This window comes from Leucoraja erinacea, chromosome 8, assembly GCF_028641065.1.
Source record: "Leucoraja erinacea ecotype New England chromosome 8, Leri_hhj_1, whole genome shotgun sequence".
Taxonomy (NCBI): domain Eukaryota; kingdom Metazoa; phylum Chordata; class Chondrichthyes; order Rajiformes; family Rajidae; genus Leucoraja; species Leucoraja erinaceus.
In genome coordinates, this window is record NC_073384.1 from 20322993 (window position 1) to 20338669 (window position 15677).

The following is a 15677-nucleotide window of genomic DNA, read 5'->3' on the forward strand; positions in this document are numbered from 1 at the left end:
GAATTCCTGCTACAATGACATTCAACCCTGGCTCATGGGAATTATTGAAGGTCGAAAGCAGAGAGGCGATCCTGACGGTATTTCCACATACACACACACAAGTAACTCCCAATCCCCAGCTCTATTTAACATCAGATCCCCAGATAAGGTCAAACATGCAATCCTTCCAATCCACTATTGACAATGCAATGCATTTCCTGATAAGATTTGTTTAATGGTTATAAAACTTTGAGATAGCCGTCTGTTTTAGATGTGAATACCACCCCCCCCCCCCCCCCCCCCCCCCCCTCCCCTCCTCCCCTCCCTCTCTCTCCCTCCTTCTCTTTCTCTCTAAGGGACTTGTAGTGGCGTTCAGTCACTCTGCGTGCCGCGATGGGGGATCCGACAACGTCACGGAACCGAGTCTCCAAGATTTTTTCAAACAATTTCTATTCTGGGAATCGGTGCCAGGAATAGCCTGTCAGTCGACAACACACACACACACACACACACACACACACACAGAGCAGCGTCAAACAGAAAGCAACTCACGCATCGAGGGACAGGAACGGGAGAGGAGAGAGGAGAGGCGAGAGCGAGAATACCCCTCACAGGTGAACTAAATAATATATATATATATATAAAACATGGAAAACACCCACAGGGTCAACAGAGCGCGGTTTATATACCCCCCCACCCCACCACTCCACACCACACACACACACACTTTATTTTTGTGCTACGGGTTGGGGATTTGTTTGTTTTCAGAGTAACTTTTGGTTGGAGGAGCGAAGATATGTTTCTTGGGGTAAGATTGTTATATGTCACATATATATATAATGTACACAAAAAAGCTGGAGAAATATATATAATGTGTTTGTTTTAGAAATGGGAATTAAGTGACCAGGCAATGGCTTCACGCTGCAACAATGCAATTGCACTGATGTCCGTTCTGGCAGGTTAATTTATTTGATGCTGGATAATTGTGATGGAGAGGATTTTTTTTTATGCAACAGAATCCCCGGGTTAACCGGGAAGGGGGAGGGAACGCGGGGAACGCGGGGAACACCTTCAGCCGGGAGGATATCTGTGCGATGGTGTTAGTCGGTGAATGGGGTTTAAGATCGATTCCGTAGGTTAGACACTACATAAAAACGATCACGGAGGAGACGTTGCTTGGAGTAAATCAAACAGAATCGGTTGAGTTGTGTATTACTGGCTGAGCGTCGCTGTCGCTGTCTGGCTCCACACCAGTGCCTGACCGCGCTTACCACTACGACTTTAGACCCGCTCTTGATTCAAGAGTCTGAAGAAAGATCCCGACCCGAAACGCCGCCTGTCCACGCTCTACGTTTTTGCTGAAGATCCCAGCGTCTGCAGTTTCTTCTATCACCTGGTCCCAGTTATTGGTCTAGTCTCGATCTTGACCCGGCTATTGCTTCGGTTCAACTCTGGATCGTTCATCAGAACAGCAAACGTGGGGAAACCGTGGGCACCACTCCCGTTTCAACCCGGCTCCTGATCCCATTCCCAGCTATGCTCGATCTTGACCCGGTTATTACTACGGTTCAACGATCGGCCCTGACCCTGGTTATTAAAACGGTTCTAGTCCCGGTCCTGGCTCCAGTTATTATTACTCCTGTTCCTGATTCTAGTTATTGCTCCGGTTTCAACGAGATTCTTGGCCTTGGGTGATGCTCTGTTTTTTGCCCGGTTCCTGCATCTGCTTATTGGCTCGCGTCTGGTCTCGATCCTGCCTGTCTATTTTAGTTTTAGACCCGATTGTAACTCTGATTATTGCTCAGGTTTTAACCCAGCACCTGGCCCTGGTCACTAATCTGGTTTTAGATCGGATTCTGCATTGGATAATGCTCCTGTTTTATTCCGGGATATCGGCCCTAGTTATTACTATGGTTCTATCCCGGGATCTTGGCCCTGTTTGTTACTCTGGGTCGAGTCTCAGATCTTGACCTTGGTTATTACACCGGAGTGCGGGATCCTGACCTCTGTTGTTGTTTCGGTTCTATCCAGGGATTCTAGCTCAGTTATTATGCCGGTTCCACCCGGAATCCTACCCCGGTTATTACTCCGGTTCTGGCCCGATTATTACTCTCGCTCTACCCAGTATCCTATCCCGATTGTTACTCCGGTTCCATTCTCCAGCATTTTTGTGTACCACCGGGATCATTGCTTGGTTATTGCTCAGGTTCCTGTCCGAAATCCTGGCCCGGTTATTATTTCGCTTCAACCCGGGATCCTGGCCCGGTTATTACTCCGGTTCCGCCGGGATCCTAACCCGGTTATTGCTCCAGCCCGGAACCGTGGCCCCTGTGATTCCTCTCGGCTACTGGTGCCGCAAGCCCAGCCTATTTGCCGGCCAGTCTCCAGGTCGTGTACCTGGTTCCAGCGCGGCTGCCGTCGTTTCGGAAAAGCTTGTGGGTGGATCTGGAGCGTTCCGGGAATGTTCCATGACGTGCTCGGCGAAGGAGGGTTATCCGGGGGGGCTGCGGCCGGCCAAGCGACACTCTCCACCAATGCTAACCGCAATCCCAGCTCGTCTGTGCGAGTCCTCCCTGCGCCCCAGCCCCGCACCCCTACCCCTACCAGACCGGTTCCCCGGCGAGGCACCGGCCACCCGACCCCGACCCCGACCCCGACTGCCTGCTCCGAGGAGCTTCGCTGAGTTTATTTTCCCACCAAGAAACCCCGTCCCGCATTCTCCGCCAGCTGGTGCAATGCACAAACACAATTCGCTCGTAAACAGTTAAAACCAGGACCAGCAGCTGGGTGTGACTCCTTAACGCGGGGATTTCCCCAGGGTTAAAAGATCAATATGGGAGTTAGGAGATTCCCCGTTAGGGACAGGAAATATGTTGCTCTATTTTACGCTTGTAATTACGTGTGTGTGTGTGTTGTTTGGATGTGTAGACTTGTTTATTAATCATACTCATTCAGTTGAAGCCGGCCGTTTGGCCCGACTTAGTGCTGCTCCATCCGCGTTTCAGCGACAAACCAAAGTTGAATTTCAATTGAGTTTAGTTAATTGTCACGTGTGCCGAGGTACAGTGAAAAGCTTTGGTTGCCTGCGAATCAGTCTGCGGAAAGACCATACATGATTACAATCGAGCCATCGGCTCGACAGATACATGATGTGCAAGATAAAGCCAGTAAATAAAGTCCGATCAAAGATAGTCCGAATGTCTCCATTCAGATTGATGTTTAAGAAGGAACTGCAGATGCTGGAAAATCGATGGTAGACAGAAATGCTGGAGATGGAAACAGTCTGAAGAAGGGTCTCGACCCAAAACGTTGCCTATTTCCTTCGCTCCATCGATGCTGCCTCACCCGCTGAGTTTCTCCAGCATTTTTGTCTACCATTGAGATTGATAGTAGTTCAGGACTGCTCTCTAGTTGTTGGTAGGGTAGTTCAGTTGCCTGATTGGGTTGGGAAGAAACTCCCTGAATCTGGAGGTGTGCGTTTTCACACTTCTATACCCGTTGCCTATGGGAGAGGGGAGAAGAGTGAATGGCTGGGTTGCGACGTGCTTGGTTATGCTGCTGGTCTTGCTGAGGCAGCGTGAGGTGTAAATAGAGTAAATGGAGGGAGGTTGATCTGTGTGATGGTCTGGACTATGTTCACAATTCTCTGCAATTTTGTTGCAGTCTTGGAGAGTAATGGCACACGGTTGCAGAGTGGGAAGACTGTGCATTTGGTAATGGCGAGGAAAGTTTGTATTGCTGGCAAAGAGCTGGCAAAAAAAAAATTGGCTTGAATATCCTCATCTTGACACCAATTCTGATGGTTGTTCCTTCCCACTGAAAATAATATTTCATACGTTTTTTTCTGACAGGAGGCCATTTGTTCCATTCTGACAGTGCTAGCCAAAATGAGCTGATTTCCCAGTTCTTGGTTGATGTCATGGCAGTTTGTGGTTCTTTAAACACACATTCTTGTATGTGGGAGAGGGACGCTCTCACTCTCTCTGTGGATGTGGATTTTATTGCCCATCGATAACTCCCCTTGAACTTGAAACTCCCCTTCATACAGGCAGCTGAAGTTAGACTTTCAGGAAAGGAAGTTTTCCCCTTCCTCTCCTTCTCCCTTTACCCCACCCGCAACAACTCCCAACCCTCTATCCCCCACACACAGGCACAGACACCATAAGCTTTAGACAATGCATCTTGGATTTCATTTTATATACTTACCCGCACTTGAATCAAATAAATGGATTTTGTTAACTGGCCTTCTCAATAAGTGAACTCTCAATATGTGGAAACATCGATTTTTTTTTTTTTAATTGCCGATGCTGGAAATCTGAAATAAAAACTAAAAATAAATACAGGAAACGCTTGGTAGGTCAGGCATGCCTGACCCCCTGAGTGTTTCCAGCATTCTCCAATGTCTCTCAGAGGTCAGGTCTGCCATCTGAACAGCTGCAATGATGATGAATAAAAGCAGTAGGCCGTGTCAACTGAGAGAGCGGCGTTCCATTTTTATTACATGGAATTCTTGATTATGCATCTCAGTGTTCAGGGATTATGTGCTTGACAGGAAAATCATTGCAGGAAATGTGAAATCCCTTTTCTCCGCTCCCCTGCCTCTTGGCTTCCTCCCCCTTGCTCTGGACAGCTGTGGCTTGGTAGTTCACTTTCCTGTGGCACTGAGTCAGCAGGTGGGAGCTTCAAATCCCCACTCCGGAGACGAGAGTGCACAAAAATGGAATTGCCTCCTTCAGTGCAGCACTGAGCAGGGCCTTCTCAGAGCCAGGGAATTGTCCGGCACAGAAACTGGCCCTTCGGCCCACCGCGGCCATGCCAACCCATCTGTAACAAAATCAACATTGAGGGCGACTTATTGTAATCATGCATAGTCTTTCCGTTGACTGAATATCACGCATTTTAAAAAAGCTTTTCATTGTACCTCAGCACACATGACGCTAAAGTAAACTAAACTAATCTAAACATTAGCTTCATAGCCTTCTGTGTCTTGGTGATTTACATGTTGTGAAAGTACCTGGATCAACCACTTCCTCAGGTACTGCATTCTAGAGACTTGTCCATCCGGGTGGTAAAACCCCCTTAGATTCCTTCTAAAGCTCCTCCCTCCATCTTAAACCAATGCCCTCCGAGTCAAAGAGCTACACAGCACGAAAACAGGTCTTTCAGTACAACTTGTCTATGCCGACTAACTTTCCCAGCTGAGACAGCCTGCGTCTGGCCCGTATACCATCCATGTACCTGTCTACGTGGTTTTTAAACAACGTAATTGTACCCACCTATACAACTTACTTTCGCAGCTCCTTCCACATACCCACTGCATGGAAAAAACAAATGCCCCTCTGGTCCTCTTTAAATATTTTTGTGGAGGGGATGGATAGTTGATGTTTTGTGTTGAGACCTTTCTTCAGTGGTTGTAGTAGGGCGGAGCAAGCTGGAAAAGAGGTGGAGGTAGGACAAAGTCTGGCTAGCGATCGGTGGATACAGATGACTAGAGTTTGATTAGCAGATGTGTGTAGTACGGAGTAAAGAGGTATGAATTGTAGAGCCAGAGGGAGGGATATAGGTGGTGAGCTCTTTCTTACTGCCTTTTGATGTTACCTCTAATGGACTGGGCAATGTTCACTACTCTCTGCATCCTCCTTTATTCTTGGACATTCAAATCACTGAAATAGGAATTGATACAACCAGTCAGTTTGCTGCCTCCTACACACCTATAAAATTGTGACAGAGCATTCAGCAACATATCGAATCACCTCAATCTTTTGAGGCAGTGGAGGCAGTGATGAGCTTTCTTAGCGTTTGTATCAATGTGCCGGGCCCAGGACAGATCAGATATATGCACATTCAGGAACTTGAAACAGTTGACTCTCCCCCCATTAAGTCCCTTAAAACTCCTTTATATCACTGTTAGTGGAATCTTGCTGTGCATAATGTAGCCATTAGATTCCCTAACTTGTAACAATTTCTTTACTTCAAAAATTCACTGGAATGTGCGTCTCGGTGCCCTGAAGTGAGAAATCAGCATGATACGAGTCTTGAGAGATTCTCTTTTGAACCCATTGCCCCTGGCTCTCGCACTGTACATATTTTGATTACAGTCATATGAAACTGCTTTAGTAGGGAGCGGAGAAGAGAGCTTTGTAAATACACATTGTTAGGTGCCATCTCCGAACCTCTGCCATTCCCCTTCAATATTGGCCATGGGGATTTTTCTGATGTTCTTTGGAAGAACGTGACATACATGCACGTTTTATTATCCCATTGGCCGTGCCTCACCAGAAAAATGTTTTTCGTAAAAAATAGGAAGCATTTAAGAAAAAAAACACATTTTGCCTTTCCACCATAAAATTGCACAAATGCTACCTTATAGTACACCAGCAGGCCAAATTGGAGCAATCATGTTACGAGCTGTGACTGTAATAAGGCTATGCTGAAGTAAGTAAGGTTCTCTGTCGAGACTACTGGGAGAACCGTGCCCGAGTCCACTTTGTGCTCTTCTCTTAACAAGCGACCCCTTGTCAGAATGGAGAGTGTTGGGGCCACATTGGGAGTAGTCCACAGTGATTGATTGTGAACAGTCTGACTGCCTGTGCATAACACGTTATGCTGAGGCTTTCTAGGGAACCAGGTCTGGGCTCCTGGAAGCTGCCGATGGGATGGCCTGACCACATGGTTCGCGGAAAGAGCTGCAGTTCGTCTGGTTGGAGAATTGGATGTAGCAGAAAGAAACCATTCAGCCCATCGTGCTTAGGAAGGAATTCTCCGTCTCCTACGTTCCCCTATCAGGAAGCCTCAGCCTAAAATTTGAAACATAGGCAGTCTGAGCACCCCCATTCAATCATTGCCAGCATGGCCCCAACATTCTCCCCATTCCTACAAGGGTTCACTTGTTAAGTGAAGGGCATATCATGGCCCACATTGAACCTTATTTACTTCAACAGATTCAGTGGTCCAGCTTCATCACATTGCAAATGTTTCCTTTTCCACTCCTACATCAGATGGTAGACAGTTGATTATGGTCATGTATTCAGAGAGTTATCCGTCACTTTGTTTTCTCTACAAAACAAAGGATCTGCCTTTGTTGTGTGTGAAACGAAGGCCTGTTCATCCAGCCTGCCCTGTTGTTGCACAGTAAAGTACTTTTATAAAATAATAGACACAACAATGTCCACAACTTTGGAAGTCTTTCAAGTTCCTTTGTTGGATGACCTAATATATAAAAACATTCCAGGGAAACACTGGTAGATAGTGGCACATTCCTGGGAATCTCTGGCAAAGGGCAAGGTATTCCCAGGAATCACTGTCAGATGTTGTCAAGTTCCTGGGAATGTCTGTCAGTTGTCAGCCAGTTCTGTCAAATCAATGGCAGGTATCTTTCCTGATTTCCTAAGGGAAACTAGACTCAGTCTGATGAAGGGTCTCGACTCGAAACGTCACCTGTTCCTTTTCTCCAGAGATGCTGTCAGACCTGCTACTTTTTGTGTCTATCTTCGACGTATGCATACCTCTAGTTCCCGTTTCCCCTGACTCTCCGTCTGAAGGAGGGGTTCGACCCGAAACGTCGCCTGTTCCTTTTCTCCAGATATGCTGCCCGACCTGCTGAGTTACTCCGGCATTTTGTGGTCTATCTTTCCATTGCTGGACATCATTGGGAGATAACAGCACAGTCCTGGGACAAACCCCAAACCGGCAGACACCAGCACACTTTTGGACAGCTTTGTCTGATAGTGACGCATTTCTGTAAGAGTGTCTGTCAGATACTAACATATTCTCAGGAACCAGTGTCAAATATTGTCACATTCTGCCAAATTAGTTGCAGGTGTTATGAACACTACAAATTATTGTACTGATTTCAAGCAATAAATCTGCACGTTGGAAATAAGGAGTGAAGTTCACGTTGAAATCATCTTTAGTTTCATTGACCAAAACTGCAACTGTCTTTTATTATTGACCATTCTTTCATCAAAATACTGCAAATAAAACAATTTTAAATGCACAAAAGATGCATTGAGTTGTTAGGTGGATGTGAACAGTGTATGTTTTCATGATAAAACTAAGGACACCCATTTTGACAAAAGGTGTTTTTTTTAAATGTGAATGATCGAGAGGAGTTAGTGTTAATGCGCCTGGGTGTTCTCGCACACAAATCGCTGAGAATTAAGATGCGGCTAGTTGACATTAAACAAATACAAATTCTGCTCCGCTTTCATGCTTGACTGCCAGACCTCAACAGGTTAAACACCCACACTAACGGCCCAAAGTGCCCCAGAGGACAATGTAAGTTGGGGATGTAAGTCATGCTCTACTCTGTGGCCTGGAACTGCTTAGCAATTTTTTTTTTTCAGAAAGACAGAGCAGGTTGCAATAAAATGGCTTTGAAATTCCAAATCTAACAGTGATGCGACTAAGTAAAACTGTACCTCTCTCTGATTTCCTCATGTATAGTCTAATGATATAGAGTCACAGAATCGTAGTGTTATAGAGCACAGAAGTAGACCCTTCGACTGAACTCATCCATGCCAATAGAGGTACCCATCTAAGCTGGTTCCAATTGTTCACATTTGACATCCCTCTGGACCTTTCCTATCCATGTATATGTCCAAATGTCTTTTAAATGTTGTTATTGTCACTGCCTCAACCATTTCTCCAAGCAGTTTGTTCCATTTACAAACCACTCTCTGTGTGACAAAAGTTGATTCTCAAGTTCCTATTAGATATTTCCTGTCTCACTTTAAACCAATGCCCTCCAGTTCTTGATTCCCCACCTTGGGAAAAAGACTGTATTCACCCTATCTTTGCCCTTCATGTGTTCATCAGATTTGGGAGCAGAATTAGGCCATTCGGCGCTTCACTCATTCTCCTGCCTTCTCTCCATAACCCCTGGCACCCATACTAATCAAGAATCTAACAATCACCACCTCAAAAACATCAATCGACTTGGCCGCCACAGTCTTCTGTGGCAATGAATTCCACAGATTCACTACACTTTGACTAGAGAAATTCCTCCTTATCTCTTTCTAAAGGTACATTCTTTTATTCTGAGGCTATGAATCAATGGAGGTCAGGCATGTAGATGGATAGATACAGAAGTATCTAAAGAGCGTTGAGGTCATAGGGTCACAGGGCTGTAGAGCATATCTATGTACCCATGTATACCAATCCCATCTACCATCACTTGACCTTCTATGCCTTGGCAAATCGACTGTTTGTCTAGATACGTCTTAAATGTTGTGAGACATATCTTGAATAGTAGCATAGCCTGGGATTAAGGGTTGTGGTCCCATTGTGATATTATAATAATCTTTTCACATAAAAGGTGATAAGAATCATGTTTGTAAGAGGCAGGTTCTCTCACAATGCAGTCCACCCTCACACTACAGAGGTGCGGTATTCTTGAAAAAACATCAATATTACAATGGAGCTCAAAGATCCTATAGCTAGATTCAGATTCAGAAAACGTTATTGTCTGTCGTAACAGAAAATCTTCTTTGACGTGGCTCAACATACAGACAGGACAATGTACTGATAAGCAGTCATACAACACAGATTTCTGCGAGCACACACAGTGTGTATCGATCTTAAAAGCAAATATAAAGATTAAAAACTAAAAATAGACAAGATAAAAATTGTGGATACGTGTAAAGTGACAATGTGTCAGGGTTAATTTGTCCATTGTTCATTTTTTATTTAAGCTGTTTATGGCAATGGGTATGAATGAGTTTTTGTGGATGTAGAGGATCTTTGGTGCAGCTGCTTCCGACGGCTGAAGGAGGCCTCCCCCTCCCTCCTCACGGCCTTGGCGTGCAGGAGGGTTTGTTTTGAAAGCGCCGTGGCAGAGTGGTACGCAGCGGATGCTATCAGGGCGGGCAGGGTGCGGGAGGTGGAGGAGATGGAGCCGCTGTCGCGGCCGCTGCTGCCGCTGTTCAGGGCCCGTCATTCACTCCGACCCTTTGTCACCACGCACCTTTTATCTTTGCTCCGCAATACAGCCACCGCCGACACAAAACGCCACGTTCCTTTTCTCCAGGGATACTGCCTGGCCTGCTGAGTGACTTCAGTTTTTTGTGTCTATTGGTATAAACCAGTATCTGCAGTGCCATGCCGGGCAAAATGACTCGGCGTTTAGGTTGCCTGGCGGCACTTTGGGTGGTCAATGGCACCTGGTCAACCGTTAATTTTGAGCCCTGTAGTGCATTCAATTAGGAAGGCAAATGGTTTGCAGTGTTTTATTGCAAAGGGATTGGAGCATAAGTGAAGGGATGTCTTACCTAATTTATATAAGGGAGTGATAGACTCCGAATCATCTGGCATAGAAATATACCAGTATTTCATTGTATTTCGGTACATGTACACAATAATATACCAATACCAATACTGTCCATGCTGACCATCAAAACTCATTTACCAGCACTTGGTCCAAACCATGATGTGTTCCCACTAAAACCATATTCAACCAGAAGCCTTGGATGAACCAGGTTTGCAATCTTCTGAGGACTGCATCTCAGCATTCATCGGGCAATGCAGATTCATATAGGAAGTGCCGTATACGCATACCTACAATGAGGCCAACAAGAAACAGAAAAAAAAAGGCAAAAAGCAGAAGGGAGATGGGGGGGGGGGGGATACATATATCATTTGCTCTCAGTGCATGTGTGAATTGAATTTATGGTAAGAGATTCTGAAAGCAACTATATTCAGCACCTATAGCTGCGGCAGGGAACAGTCCAAACGCAGGATTGCATGCCATCATCTTCTTTGCCCTGCTAAGGCAGCGGGGAGGGCAGATCCATCAGGGAGGGGGGAGGGCAGCAATGAAGCTGGTTACCCTCAGCCTCTCCCGCCATGGTGAGCTCAATGCATGCTACGCAGCAGGCTTTGAAAGGGCAGAGGAAGCCTTCTCTGAGGACCCTCAGGAATGCAGCGCTCGATGATACCGCTGTAATCTCAGTCACTGAGCACAATGTCAGAAGATGCTTCGATGAGGGTGAATCTCAGTCGGAAAGTCAGAGAGATGCTTCATGAGGGTGAATCCTCTGGATCTGATTTGATACTGTTCTCAAAATCTGCGCTGACCAACTAACTGGCTGGAGTTTTTGCAGACTGAGATCTGAGGTACCCAGCTGCTTTGAAAGGGCATCAATAATACCATCACCCAAGAAGAGTAGCATAATATGCCTCAATGACTACCGATCTATGGCACTAATATCCATAATGATGAAGTGCTCCGAGAGATTTGCTTATGGCACATATCAACACTTACCGTAGCAATTATTTGGGCCTACTACAAATCGCCTGCTGCCACCATAGATCAATAAAGAACACGATTTTGCTGGCTATCCACTCTGAACTGGACCACTTGGAAAATAAGAATACATATGTCAGACTGTTATAGTCATGGAGTGATATAGTGTGGAAACAGGCCCTTCGGCTCAACTTGCCCACACCGGCAAACATGTCCCAGCTACACTAGTCCCACCTGCCTGTGCTTGGTCCATATCCCTCCAACCCTGTCCTATCCATGTACCTATCTAACTGTCTTAAATGTTGGGATAGTCCCAGCCTCAACTACCTCACCTGGCAGCTTGTTCCAAACACCCAGCACTGTTTGTGTGAAAAAGTTTCCCCTCAGATTCCTATTAAATCTTTTCCCCTTCACCTTGAACCTATGTCTTTAAGAAGGAACGGCAGATGTTGGAAAATCGAAGGTACACAAAAATGCTGGAGAAACTCAGCGGGTGCAGCAGCAGCATCTATGGAGCGAAGGAAGAAGAAGTCTGAAGAAGGTTTTCGGCCCGAAACATTGCCTATTTCCTTCCCTCCATAGATGCTGCTGCACCCGCTGGGTTTCTCCAGCATTTTTGTGCACTTTGAACCTATGACCCCTGGTCCTCGATTCCCATACTCTGGGCAAGAGACTCTGTGCATCTACCCGATCTATTCCTCTCACGATTTTTTTACATTACACCTCTATAAGATCACCCCTCATCCTCCTGCACTCCAAGGACTGGAGACCCACCCAACTCAACCTCTCCCTGTTATTCATCAGCTACAGCTCGGCATTCAATACCATCATTCCTTCCAAACCAGCTACCAAATCATGGAACTGGGTCTCTGAGCATCCCTTTGCAAGTGGATCCTTGACTTTGTCATTGACAGATCTCAATCAATATGAATTGGCAACAACGCTCCATCCTCGATTTCCATCAGCACAGGGGCACCTCAAGGCTGAGTGCTCAGTCCCCTGCTCTACTCTACTTTACACCCATGACTGTGTGACCGTTCACGGTTCCTAATCTATCTTTAAATTCAGTGATGACACTGCCGTTGTTGGGCAAATTATGGGTAAAAATGAGTCAGAGTGTAGGAGGGAGATCGATTGTCTGATTGAATGGTGTCAAAATCATAACCTTGCTCTCAACGTCAGTAAGACCAAGGAAGTGATTGTTGACTTTAGAAGAGGAAGGCCAGGGATCCACAAACCTGTCTTCATCGATGGGTTGGTGGAGGAGAGAGTCAACTTGAAGTTCCTGGGTGAGCATTTCTCTGAAGATCTGTCCTGGGCCCAGCACATTAATGCAATCATAAAGAAGGCTCATTAACGCTTCCTTAAAAGATTGAGAAGACTCTGTGCGTCAATGAATGCTCTCTTGAACATCTACAGTGGAGAGCGTATTGACTGGTTGCATCAAGGCATAGTTCGGTAACTGAAATGCCCAGGAACAAAGGAGATTACAAAAAGTGGTGAACACTGACTGCCCAGTCCATCATAGGTGCTGTCCCCCCCAACATCGAAGAGATCTAAAGGAGGTGCTGCCTCAAAAAGGCAGCTAGCATCATCAAGGATCCACACCTCCCTGGCCACTCTCTCATTTTACTCCTGCCATCGAGAAGAAGGTATGGGAGTCTGAAAATGGTGACTACCAGGTTCAGAAGTAGCTTCTCCTCAACAACTCTCAGGCTCTTGAACATTACAAACACCAACTAAACTATAAACTGTCTGGTTGCACTGGGGACTTTGGGCTTTTTTTTGCACTAACATTGTTTTTTTTTAATTTATGGAACTTTTTTTGTTTATTATGTTATCTACGAGTACTGTGTTTACAGACCTGCTTTGCTGTTGCAAGTAAGAATATCATTGTTCTGTTTTCGGTACATATGACAATGGAACACTCTTAACTCTTGAACCTTCTATACCTTGGATTCAAGTGCTGATCTTGGTTTTTCTTAAATGCCACGAGACACCCTGGCTCCACCACCCTCCTCTCGGGTAGTGCACTCCAGATTCCAACCAACCCCAGGGTGAAAAAACTCTTCCTCATACTGTATTCCCTTCCAACCTCTTATTCCCACCTTAAATATATGATCTGGTCACAGATACCTCTGCTATGTGGAAAGTTTACTGCTGTCTGCTGTATATTTTTAGACTTTACTTTAGCGATATTTGTGAGATATAGCATGGAAACAGGCTTTTCGACCTCCCAAGTCCACGCCGTCCAGCAGTCACACCATACACCAACACTATTGTACAAACAGGAGAGCCTTACAGCACCATAAACTCGGATTCAATCCTGACCTCTGGTGCTATCTGTGTGGACAGACATCTCTACAGACATCTGCAGACCCACAAGTAGACGACCCTATGGAGAGGAGAGGACAGTCATAATCGTTTTGAGTGACGGCCGATGATGATGATGATCCATGTGGAGCTTGTCCATTCCTCTTGCGACCATGTGGGCTTTTTCTAAGTGCGTGTTTCCTTCCACTTGCAAATGATGTGTAGGTTGGGAGGTTAGTTGGCTGCTGTACATTGCCTCTTGCAAAACGTAACTGCTAGAATCTGGGGGTATTGATGGGAATGTGGGGTGAATAAAATGGGATTAGTGTTGATGTGCGTATTGATTGGTGTGGACTGACATGCTTATTTCATGTGGTGTCTGCATCTACGATCCCTCAATGGTTCTTGCCTTTTAAAGGGCTTTGAGTATATAAGAAATCTTGAAAAGACCAATGGAAATGTGATTTCAAAATTAACTGCCAAATTTGGCTTTACATTTTCTCTATGTTATCAAAACCTAAATATACTGCATATGGTGAACCAGGCTGCAACTGAGCCTGAAGAAAGGTCCCGACTCAGAACGTCACCCATCCTTTTTCTCCAAAGATGCTGCCTGATCCGCTGAGTTACTCCAGCATTTTGTACATATCTTCTATAACTGATAATAGCTTGGGTAGGACACCTTGCCTCTGGCCCAGGATGTGAAATGTACTTTGAGGTTTGGATATCAAGACCAGGAACGTTTGTACTTTGTTAGGTATTCATTCATAAGATATTGACATCACTGGAAAGACCAATTGGGCATCCCTGATTGCCTTTTTAATAGCTGGATTTTTTTTTGTGGGGCAGTTAAGAGTCAGTTATATGTAGAATCGTTAAGGCCAGAAAATTTTTTCTGTGGAGAATATTAGTGCACCCGTAGCATTTTCAATCGCAATTACTGGTGACGAGAAGTTGATTGAAGTCATAGGACCACCATTGAACCACAATTTGAACATTTATTCCTTGGCCATCAGTCTAGGGCTCTGGATTACTGGGTATCACAAGTACCATTCTTCAAGAGCTGTGGAAGATTTGAGGCAGAGAGAGTTGTTGATGTCCACAACCAATGTTGGGCGTGAACGAAACCACAAATTTTATGAAGAGTGTAGGGATTAACTTGAATTGTGTTTAGCCATTTAATTTGTACTTTAAAAAAAATTACAGCAAGTTATTTATGTTGAATTATCAAGGTTAACATATTTATCCAAAGCCAAACCTCTTTTCTTCTATCCCCCAACTGCCCTCAGGCAGAAATGTCTGAAGTTGGAGTGCAATTATCTTTTGGCAACACATAAGAGCTTATTAGCACAGACCTTGTCAGCTAGACAGCTAGTAGATTGCAGCAAATTGTCCTAAACGTTGGCCTCCCATTGCAATGCTGAGTGCTAAATTACTGCAGTGTTTCACAGAGATAAACAGGTTGAATTTACTTTTATACAACAAACCCTCAGGTGTACAAAGTTTCAAAACATTGCCAATTCTTCTCGACTGATTGGGTTGCTTGGATTTTCTTCGGGTGTTTTCTCAAAGAGGACAGTGCTGTTTAAAAATAGAAACTTGGTGCTATTGTGTTGCAGTAAGTCGGGACTACAGGGCTTTTTCTGGAAGAAGTGAAAGTGGGTTGTTGCTTTTTCCTGAAACTGCTTCTGAAGTAAATGTTCAGTTAGTTGCTTGTTCTAGCCCATCCGTGGAAGAATCCACAATTTGCACATTGGTCTCATCAGCCTGAAAAGTAGGAGCAAGTACCCCTCTGTCATGAGGGACTGCCTGAGGAGAAGATACAATCCCTTGGAATAAATACCAATAATTTGCCCACCTCTAAAGTTAAACTAATTGACCTGCAATCACTCGGTTAATCACTTCCTATTTAAGCAACACCACAGCTTTAGTAACTTTTCACTCCTGCAGCACAACTCACATTTGCAGCCAAACTTGTAGTGAGAAGTGCAGGAGCTTTGCAAGGGATGTAGTCAGGGGTTTCAAGGGGCAGATGGCTGGAGGTTCAATGCATTAAAGATGAACACACCTTTAGGAGGCTGCAGCGCAGACAATAACATGCAGACACGGTTATTGTGGTAAAGTATTTACAAATACTTGGTCC

General features: G+C 45.1%; 1 protein-coding gene across 1 annotated transcript in view; it reads left to right on the forward strand.

Moving 5' to 3' along the window:
- Window positions 1-345: 345 nt before the first annotated feature.
- Window positions 346-15677, forward strand: part of hivep2a (HIVEP zinc finger 2a) — a 242161-nt gene continuing 226829 nt past the window's right edge. The window contains exon 1 of the mRNA XM_055639146.1: window positions 346-593. The gene's annotated coding sequence lies outside the window, so the exon portion shown is untranslated. The remainder of the gene's footprint in view (window positions 594-15677) is intronic.